The sequence below is a fragment of the Talpa occidentalis genome, unplaced genomic scaffold (genome assembly GCF_014898055.3).
Source record: "Talpa occidentalis isolate TD23 unplaced genomic scaffold, MPIMG_talOcc4v2.1 talOcc4.4, whole genome shotgun sequence".
Lineage (NCBI taxonomy): Eukaryota > Metazoa > Chordata > Mammalia > Eulipotyphla > Talpidae > Talpa > Talpa occidentalis.
Window position 1 is genome coordinate 47,912,774 of NW_023604295.1, and position 11,553 is coordinate 47,924,326.

The 11,553-nt window shown below is 34.4% G+C and overlaps 1 non-coding gene across 1 annotated transcript; it reads left to right on the forward strand.

Annotated features, from left to right (window-relative positions):
* Positions 1 to 6,300: 6,300 nt before the first annotated feature.
* LOC119258348 (small nucleolar RNA SNORA31) lies at positions 6,301 to 6,424 on the forward strand. The gene has a single exon (XR_005128212.1). It is a non-coding gene; the product is annotated as a small nucleolar RNA SNORA31 (small nucleolar RNA).
* Positions 6,425 to 11,553: the final 5,129 nt, after the last annotated feature.

The following is an 11,553-nucleotide window of genomic DNA, read 5'->3' on the forward strand; positions in this document are numbered from 1 at the left end:
CCCCGCTCTGTCTCTGGTGAATCCTCTCACTGTCTCCCCCGCCCCCCACATCTCTGCCCCAGTTCTTGTATGCATAAATAAATAAATCTTTACAAAATAAAAGTGAATGAATAAAGATTAATATAAAATATGACTGAGATAAAACCAATAGGAGTCATGCTATTTTTCCTGTTACACATTCTAGGTACTCTTGTCCTTAATGTTTGTGGAGTTAATACTCTGGAACAATTTACTATTACTACAATATAAATTTGTGTTCAGGACTTCTTTTTTAGAGCATAAACAAATATTAATAAGAAATTCATGAGCCTATCTTGCACACAACTTTTTCTTTCATGTGTACTTGTATATATTATGTTGTCCATTATAAATACAACCTTTACCCTTCATCCCCCTTCTACCTGTAACCTCTGCTTTTGTACATTTTTGCACACTGAATCACTCCTCCATTGGCTCTAGCTGCCTATCCAACCCTCAGGACTGAACCCAGTCACCATAATCTATTTTATTTGTGTAATCATTTACAATTATTTAGGAAAAGTCAGAGATATCAATGAAATTGTACTTATACACCTAAAAGTATGTATAGTTCATATAGTTCTACAGTGAATTCCTTGTGCACTGGTTTGTCACAATAACTGTTGAATGTATTATAAGTTACTGAAGGGAGAGGGGGACTATGCTTTTAATTTTTTTTCTATCTGTCCATAGTTCTTGGGTGCAGTAAAAAATCTGTGCTTGGCTGAATGCCTCAGAGATTGTAGTTGCCATTTGAAAGAGAACCCATTTGTATCATCTATTATGAAGTATGCATTTTGTTTCTCTGAAGAATTCTCTTTTACTTTGCTAATGAGATTTCCCAAATTCAAAGGACAACCAAAAAAATAAAAAAGTCTTCCAACAGCCTGATAATGCTGTTTTCACGTCTAAAAGTGTTTTGTATCTGTTATATTACTGTTATATTTTCCCACTTAAAGTCACATTTTAATTTTAACTATTTTGCAAACTCTGTCATTAGTTAGCTATTATCTTAGCAGAAAGCGGAGGTCTTGGGGAAAAAAAGTTAAACCTGGAGGGGCAGTTCCCTTTGGTTGACCAGTCAATCAGCACAGCTGAAAAGCTCATGGAATAAAGCTGGTGGGGAGGGGCTCTGGGTATAATTATGTGCTATTTAATAATTTTTCAGAGGGCCAGCACTCATCCACTATGTCTTTGCTACAGTTGCTCAGTAATTCTGTTCCAAAAATGTAACATTCTGCTTTCTTTTTTGCCCTCAAATTTCACTTTCAAAAATCTATCCAATTATTCCCCCTTGTTTGTTTCATTGTAGTATGTTCAATAATTCTAGCAGGGGACTCCTTATTTGTAAATGTTCAGTTGTTCCAAGTGTTTTCTTACCAGCCTTTCATCAATAGCTATTTTAGCGGTATCTTCATTACTTCCTAATTGTCCACTGTTCTTTGGTTTACTGCTAAAAAATGAATTCAGTATTTTAGCCATTGTTGAGTAGTCATTGATTTCAAACCTGCTCCATTTATTTAGAGAGTCTATTTTTTCTTACTATCTCTTTGATTCAAAATTTTACATATAGTTAGTTTTCTTATTATTTTTAATCTCTTTGGCTAGTACTAACACTTCTCTTTTTCATGCCATTATCTGCTTTCAGCTGTGAGAAACTGATTCATATTCTCCCACAATAAACTATTGTTTCTAATTAAATGCTGAATAATAATATATAATGATGGTAGTGCAAGAAAATAGAAGATAGTTTCCTGCCCTTGTAGTGATCACAGTCTAAAAGAGGAAAAAGAAGACAAATTCACATGACTAAAATATGCCCAGCATCAATTAATTACTGCTACCCAGAGAACACTAAGTATTCAAGGATCTGGGAAGAGGGGTTGGCAGCTATGTTTCTGGAGTGATTTTAGTGAGTGGAGGGAGAGAGGCTTACTGGAAATATTTTCATGGAATAAATGAATCTTGATGAAAGCAACTGAAAGAGAAAGTTAAGTCAGAATGAGAGCGTTAACCTTTGCATATTTAAAAGGATCTAAACACCTGCAACCTGAAATTATCATCTAGATACTTGATTTTGGGAAGTAAGATAAAGGAACATGGGGTATTTGAGCCTGGTCTCAGGCCATGTCATTTTTGATTATTCAAAAAAAAAACATCTGAAATATTTTAATCATAAATAATGTAAGTTTTACTGGACCACATATATTTTGTACACTATAGCTGTTCTTTAGGGCTGAAATTAATAAGAGGCAGGATGTTTTTCCCATCTGTGCATTTCATGTGTCCACTGCAGTAGAGAAAAACTGTTAGTTAAATGGAGATAGCAGATATTGGATGGTTTTTAATATAGATGGCATGTATCAAAGTCCTACATAAATTTTCTAAAGTATCTGGAAAATGTCTCGACCATATGCATTCAACTATACTTTTATTTCCTTCAAAACAAACCAAATCTTACTGATCTCTGCACTCATGTTTATTCCCACACCTCCTTTTCTTATGCTGTTGTTCTCCATCTTTTGGAGCTCTCTGCATCCTTTAAGCCTTAGCTCAAGCCTTTTATCTTCAATAACTCTTTTCCTTATAGTCTAACTGTTCCATTAAAATAACTTGTAAGAGTCACTGCAGCATAGTTTTACATTAGCTGTCAGGTGATTGTTTTGGTCTTGAGTCATCAGTTAAAAAACATGAACTGTTTAATGACAAGTGTCATGACGTCTATATTGCATAGTGACAATTCAAGGAGTAAAATGTAATAGATTTCTCACAAAAGAAATCTATTTGTGAACTGGAGCATTGAAAAATAACAATTCCTACATGTTGTGGAGGTAAAAGGGGTTGGGGCAGATGCATGCACCTTTCATTGCCTTTGTCAATTCTGTAGATATGGATTTTACCTACAAATTAAATATTAAACCAAAGCCAACAGCATTGCCATAGAGTTTTGACAATCAACTATGTCTTAGTGAACATAAAATGCTGCTCAATTTTAAAATCCTCTCCCCACAATGAGGTTCTATTCACCCTCCTGAAGGTTTATAACATTGCTTTTTATTGATTTCTGTCTGCAGAAACCCAATGCTGTTCACCTGGGATTAAATAATAGCAATGACAGCAACAGATAACAAAGTGATCCATTCCTTTTAATGTCAAAATACTCTGAAGAGAGTTCAATCATTTGTTTGATGGCTTACTGGTAGGGTGACCATATAATTTATTTTCCAAGCTAAAGCACTTCTGAGAATGAAAGAGAAAGAAAACTTTATCAATAATTACACTGATACCATAGATATAAACTAGAGTTGCCTAAAACAAACTAAGACAACATATGATCAGAATTTATTTATGGATTACTAAGATATAGAACCCATTCTGGCTACTTAATTTCTTTTGCCCCCCATCTCATAATCCATTCTGTAGTATCTTCATGGTTGTCATTAGGTATTCTGGACATTAGAAATTCTACCCAGTAGAATGGCAGCAAATAGACATTCAATTTTTTTCTAGTGTATTAAAAAATGTGCTTTCCAATTATTGTATATGAGCCTACTTTGTCCTTTTCATTGTAAACTTTATATGCAACAATTTTTTTAAATCTTTCCAATAATGCAATCTTCACTATTTAGAACTCTGACCTTAACATTTTGATTTTGCACCTACCTGGTGTTGATGCTTATGATATGTTTCTCTCAGAGGTTATCTAGGCCAATGGTCCAGTGGTGGTTTTTACAGAGCTGTAAAAAAAAAATTATCATGATTAGAGTTATCAGCATAAATCTGTTTATATTAGAAGCATTTTGCTGAGTTAGACATTCAATACATTAGACATTTTGGACAAGTATTATTTAGAAACCTGTTTTGACTGAAGAGGAGTATTGTTATATAGAGAAGACATGTTTTTGTGACTATTTAGGTTTAACACTTGATAACCATGGTGTAAGTCTATGCCTTCAATATTATTAGAATTTTGGTGAATTCAAGGGTTTTCTACAACAGTTATTTAAGTCTATACCTGCATATTAATAGTTATAGATAATCTAAGAACTGTAATTTTATGAACAAGAAGCATTTTATAGACCTCCAGAATTAGCAAATTTTCTCAATTGAAGAAGTTTCTCAAGTGATTATGGTTTTATAAAAATAATGTTATAAGAAACTATGTGTTTGAATTTGGTGTCTGGTCCTTATTATATATGCAAATGCATCATGGAGCTGTGAATTAAATAAGAAACAGTGTCATAAGTCTGAGGTAGAATATTCTGAAGTCAAGGTCAGTGTCAAGTGAACATGGCTTTTAGAAGACATTCTGTAGCTGCACAGACTCGGAGATAACTTTTATCTCAGTGGCCTCTCACATAATAGGTAATAACTGCACTTAGTGTAAATGGAAAACTCGCCGAGACAGAATTACCTGTCCTCTGCTGTCTGAGGAAGGCATATAAGTCCTTTGACCTGAAGCTAGTCTCTGTAGTTGAGTTAGATCACTTTCTATCCACCTCTCTGGGGTACCTTGCTGGCACAATCTTCCTGCATTCCTTCTCCACTCTGCTCTTTCTTTCAAATAAAGCATTACATTGAACTATGTAGTTTTCATGGACATCCACATCATTTTCAAAAACCCATCATTGTCGTCACCTAGTTTGCTTAATTAAGTAATTTGTTGACATAAACAGGATCTTTGGCCCAGCAGAAGCTGTAACAGATGGCATCTAAAACCAAAAATAATCATTAACCTGTCCCATGGAAAGTGTGAAGCAGCATGTTTAGAAACAAGCATGGCTATAAGATGGCACTTTGTGAATGACTGAGAAATGCAGTCTTCAGGCATTTATTCTATAAATGGAAGGAATGAATAGTGGGGGAAAACAAGGGCAACAAGACTCTTATAGTATTAGTGAAGGACTCTGAGTTCTCAAGATATTAAATGGGCTTATCAATACATTAAAATTCAACAGTATACTGTATAAGATCATGAAGATGGGATATATATATGTGTGTGTTTGTGTATATATATATATATATCATTGTGATTAATGTTATTTCTAATATACTAAATGTTCACTTATAAATTTAATAGATTATACTATAAAATACTTATTAAATTTAAGTGTTCAAATTCAGATGTATTTGTCAGCACAAATTATAGCCTTTACAAGCCCAAATGTGAATTGATTTTTGGTTATCTCTGACAGTGCTTATTTTTTTTAGGATGGTTATCAAAGTTTTACAATAGTAGTCTCTTTTGTTTCTTATTTTGATATGTAAAATTCTTGCTTTTATCCTCTTCTAATAAATACTACAAATGGTAATAATATTTTCCTAATTTTAGGCTAGTGTTTGTATAAGCAAGAAAGAAATTAAGAAAAAAAATCAACTCCAGGTTAAACTTTACTGTGGCAAATAAACATTGTGTTACTATGAATATTTTTTATTTGATTTTATCATTTTTTGCCCATTAAACTGTTACATTAACATTTGCTTTCTTAGGTATTTAGTACATGTAATTTGTTAGGGGACTTTTCCAAATAAAAAGTCTTCTAGGAAAGAGGCTGCCAAACATCCCTTTAACATAGTGATATTGACCTGTGATTCTACTGCCTTCCAAATACTAAGCAACCTGTCTGCTCATGAAGGAACCTGTATCATCAACATTAGGATCCTTTTCCTGGTTGCTTCATCATTGTCAGAGATTCCAATCTTAATTAAGTAAGTATTAGTGAAGGACTCTGAGTTCTCAAGATATTAAATGGGCTTATCAATACATTAAAATTCAACAGTATACTGTAAAAGATCATGAAGATGGGATATATATGTGTGTGTGTGTATATATATATATATAGAGAGAGAGAGAGAGAGCTCATTGTGATTAATGTTATTTCTAATATACTAAATGTTCACTTAAAAATTTAATAGATTATACTATAAAATATATAGTATAGTCAAAAAGTGACTCCCCTAAATGAAGATAATTAAAACAATAAATGCAAACTAATATATTGTTTAGCTTCATGCTCTCAGGCACATTTTCAAGCCAAAGTTTTATAGTATAGAATAAGAAAAAATGTAATTATAGAACTTTATGGGTGCCCTCCATATAGCAGAGACTTATGCTATTATTTATTCCTCATTTAGGACATAAGCAAAATAGGCATGATTATGTAACAAAATCAGTACTCAAAAATCACTTATCTTGCTAGAAGAAGAAATTAAGAAAATGACCCCATTTGTAATCTACAAACAAAATTAAATACCTAGGAGTAAAATGAAAAAAGGAGGTGACTCAATCCACTGTTAGACCTTGAACAATTTGTTGGTCTTTTGGTTTGCACTAGGATACAAAAACAAAAATAAATCCTTTGCTTTCTGTCTTTGTGGCAGTTTAGATTGATTAGGAAACACGTCTCTAAAAAAATAATTTAAAAAGTGGTGAAGGACATATGCAAAGAAAACTATAAGACATTATTAAAAGAATTAAAGACACAAGGAAATGGAAAAATATTCCCTTCTCATGGATTGAAAGAATCAACATTGTCAAAATGGACATCTTACCCAAAGCAGTAAACAGATTCATTGCAAACACAATAAAAAGTTTCAATGACATTCTTCAAAGAAATGGAACAAATGTTATTGAAATTCTTATGGAATCACAAAAACCCCAAATAGCCAGAGCTATCCTGACAGAGGAAGAACACTAGTATCATACTTCCAGATTTCAAACTGTACTACAAAGCTGTAACGATTAAAATAGAATGGTACTGGAATATAAAAGACACAAAGGCCAATGGAATCAAGTTGAGCAACCAAAAACAAAATCTCATCTAGATAGTCACTCAATGTACAACAGAGGAGCCAGGAATATGCCTCTTCTATAAATGGTTTTGGGAAAACTGGACAGCTACGTGGAAAAGAATGGAATTGGGCCACTATCTCACACCATATATAAAAATAAACTGAAAATGGATAAAAGACTTGGATGTACAACTTGAAACTATAACATACATAGAAAAAAAATCATAGGCAAAACACTTTATATCATAAGCTTCAGTGATGTCTTTGCCACTTTGTCTCCAGCAGCAAGAGAAACAAAAAATATAATCAGGTGGACTACATCATACTACAAAGCTTCTGCACAGTGAAAAAAACTAACTAAATGAGAAGATATTCTGCTGAATGGAAGAAAATGTTTGCATACCATATATCTGACAAGAGAGTGATATCAAAGATGTATAAAGAACGCATACAACTCAAGGAAATGAAAAAACAAAACAAAACATAGGGAGACCTAAATAGCTACTTATCCAAAGAAGACATATAGAAAAAATATTCATCATCACTTACCAAGGAATGCAAATCAAGACCACAATGAGATATTAACTCAAACTTGTAAAATTGGCCCATATCAAAAAGATCAGAAACAAGTGCTGGCAAGTGTGTGGAAAGAAAAGAACCTTCTTACACTCTTGGTGGAAGTATAGTCTGGTCCAGCACTTAGAGAAAGCACTATGTAAGTTTTTCAAAAGATTAAAAATATACTGTAGGGTAAATAATTATCAGGCTTTTCTGCCCTCCTGCCATTAGGATTGAGGATAGATCCCTGAGGTCCTGAATGCATGCCTGATGGCCTGGAATAGGTTGTGGGCATATGTAGATGGGATTCACCTGGGGGATGTTAGTGGGGGGTGGGGGGCACCAGAAGAACGAGAGCAGCACCAGCAGAGAAGCAGGCCATGAGAAAATGCTGGAGAGCCCAGGAAGAGTGAAGACTTGCTGGGGACTGGGAGGCCAGTGAGTCTCCCTGCACCCCCTCCTTTCCCTGGTACCCCTGCCTGCCATGTACCTGGTAAACTGAATAAAAGCCTAAAAAGGCCAGCGAGAGCTAAAGGACTCCTCCACCCATCTGCTCGGATCATAGAGATCATGCACTGTGTCTTCCTTCGACTACTATACCTTCCAGTAATTCCATTCTAGGTGTCTACCCAAAGAATACAAAAACATATTTGAAAGGAAATATGCACTCCTATGTTAATTGCATCAGTAACAGTCAACCTGTAGAAACAACATAAGTACCCCAAAACAGATGAAAGGATCAAGAAGACGTGGTAAATATATACATTGGAATATGACTCAGTGATCAAAAAAGGCACTCATGTCATTTGTGGCAACGTGAAATGTCATTTGTGGCAACATGAATGAAGCTGGGAGGGAACCTGTTCTGTGAAATAATCTAGAAAGAGAAAGATAAATATTGAATGTTGTCATTTATATGTGGCGTATAGAGGAACAAAACAAAGTGAAAGGTAAAGACAAACTTTAAAACCAGCCCTTGAAAAGCTGAGCATAGAACTGAGGCATCCAGAGGGGTAGGGGCAGGGGTAGGGGTAAGGGCAATAACAGGCTGGGGAGATAGCACATGGCCTATGGTGAAGGAGTATGGGTGCTTTGGTGGTGGGTGCAATAAGGTGACTGCACCTGAAGGGGGAGATCCTATACTTCCAAAATACTGAGAATGATGTAAACCAATGGGACTTTAATAAAGGAAAAAAATTAAAAAATAGACATAAGTCCTTGTGTCCTCTCAGATGAAAATCTTCAGTTCAGATTAGTTATGTTGACTTGTCTAACATTACACAACTAGTAAGTGGCAGAACAAGTATTAATTCTGGAATTGCTTTACTTTACAACCTATGCTGCTTTGGAAGGGAGAAATATTTAGCTGTTCCCCAGTTCAACTGATATAAAGCATATCATATTTGAGTCAGTGGTCTCTGCATGAATGACTCTTCTCCTAGGCATTTACAAAAATATTGCATCATTAGTTAAATTGTGTGCTTTTATTGTTTGTGGGATTTTGAATTTTGTTTTACCAAGACTTATTTCCACTTGTTTGTAGTGAAGTAATAATTTACCTGATGATGAGGCCTGCCTTTGGGATGTGACATGCCAGATTACCAAGGCAGGAGTGCACAGGAGTTAAGAATGTGGGCACATACATAGGTAGAGTGCAAACAGTCTGAGTCCATCTCTTGTTCTCTTTGATCTTTCATTCTAGCAACACAACCTGAAGCCTTCATAGCTACGAGGCTTCATTGAACCACCTTTTTTTTTGAACCACCTTTTTTTAATCAAACTATCATTGCATTATAACATGTTTCAGGTGTTCATTGTTGAGAATCAGCATGTGTATATGTTGCATGAAGGTCATAGCTAAGAGTCCAATCTTCCTCCTTCCTTTATGGCACACTAATTGGTCTTGTCCAAAAGTTTACTTTTGTTTTATATAGTTCATGTGTTTGTTTCCTCTGTATATCACATATGAGTGAAATCATATGACATTGTATTCTTTTTATGTCTGACTTACTTCACTAAACATAATTCCCTCTAGAGCCATTCATCTTGCTGCAAATGGCAGGATGTCACCTAAATGGTATTGTGGTATATATACCACAGTGATAAATTCATCCATTTGTCAATTGATGGGAAAAAATAAATAGTGCTGAAATAAACATAGAGGATCATGCATTTCTAAGTTAGTGTTTTGTTACGCAAATACCCAGAAGTGGGATAACTGGATTATATGTAATTTCTATTTTTAATTTTCTGAGGAGTCTCCATTGCTTTCTACAGTGGCTATAATAATTTACATTCACACAGTGTGGAAGGGTTCTCTTCTTTCCATATCTTCTCCAACACTTGTTTTCTTATCTTTTGGATAATAGCTATTCTCACAGGTAAGAAGTGGTTTCTCATTGTTTTGATTTGCATTTCTCTAATAATAATTGCATTCTAGTAATAAGATGCTGAATATATTTTCATGTGCCTATTGGTCATCTATATACCTTCTTTGGAGATGTGTGTATTCAGATACTCTGTTTTTTAATTGGGTTGCTTATTTTTATATTGCTGAATTGTATGGATTTTTTGCATGTTTTGGATATCATCCTTTTGTCAGAAGTATGTTGTGTAAATATCTTCTCTGATTAAGTCTTTTCATTTTGATGCAAGTTTCTTTCACTGTGCAGAGGCTTTTCAGTTTGCATTGGTCATATTTATTTATTTATTTTTGTTTTGTTTCTCTTGTTTTTAGAGTTGAGTTCCCAAACACACCTCTAGAGCTGATGTCAAAACCTATTGGCTGTGTTTTATTATACGTATTTTATGATGAACCTTATTGTTGAATGACGTTTTTGATTCAGGAAGTACCTGATTTTGATACTACTCATTTCAGTTATTTATTTTTATTATTTTTGCATGGAAGGTCACCAAGGAGGCCCTAATTTTGATGGTGTCCAAAGGGGATAACTTAGATACTAAATTACAAATGTGGAAATGAAACCCTCACATTAGCTGTTGCCATTTTTTCCTTGTGTTAAGGCAGATGTGATCCTTGTATGGCTTCCTGATGAAGTTTGTTTAATTATTGGACTTTTATAACACTTGCTAAATATTTCTATCCTCTTAATTTCCCTGCAATGATGTCCTCACACTTGTACATGGAAAAATTGAAATGCAGAAATAGTATTTCCCATTTATTACAAGGGCTAGAAGAACAACTTGACTTTCAAAGCTCTGTTTTGAAAAACTCCTTGGTGCACATTTGCTCTGTTCCACCATGCTGTCCAAATGATGTTAATAGGAAAAATAACTGGAATTTATTGTATTTAAGCATAGAGGACTTGCTGTGAGCGTTATAAACTATACTCATAAAACTAAGTGTGATCTGGATAACCTAACATAGGGGGGAACTTTTACCTCCATGCTTAAGGATTTAGTTGATAGTGATCTTGCTTGAAAATTGAGTTCAGCAATTTTTTATCTTATTAAAAATCATAAAGTTATAAGTCAGTTATCATTGACAGTAAGAAGATGAATGAAGGGAAGCTACTTGCTTTCATTCATCCATTCTTTGGTTATTTTTATCCTGAATATTATTTGCTAGGTATTTTTAAGTGCTTTGGATAAAACAGATATCATCATGCAATCAATTATAATTATGTTAAGTGCAGTGACGAAAATGGGATATAAGGGTGGGATTTTTCAATATGGGGTGTTAAAAGCTTTCACATACCAAGGTACATAAGCTGATGCTGAGTGTAGGCATCATTAACTCCTGAGTGTAGGAGATCATTAACTAGTTCTTCTTACTCACCAAACCACTTCTACTTGAATGTGGGAAATTCCTTAAGCCTCAGGAAGGTAACCTTGAATATAGCTATGTCATCCTATTGACATAGGTTTGTTTCACTCATCTCAAGGCCAGAAAATACATTTGCTATTGTTTGATTCATCTCAAGTCCAGAAAATACATTTCAGCTTATCTTCCTGCCCAAACTGGTATCAGGACTAGTTTAAGTTAACTACATGGTTCTCTTCTTCTGCGGACTTTTGCTCTGGACATATTGTTTAGCTCCAAAGATCCAGAGTATCAGTGCCTTCCCAAAGTCCTTCAAAATAAAACTTTATACCTTCAATTTTTAGATTGACTGTCTCAGGACAAATCTGGATAGGAGAGTAGACTTATATATATTTGAACAC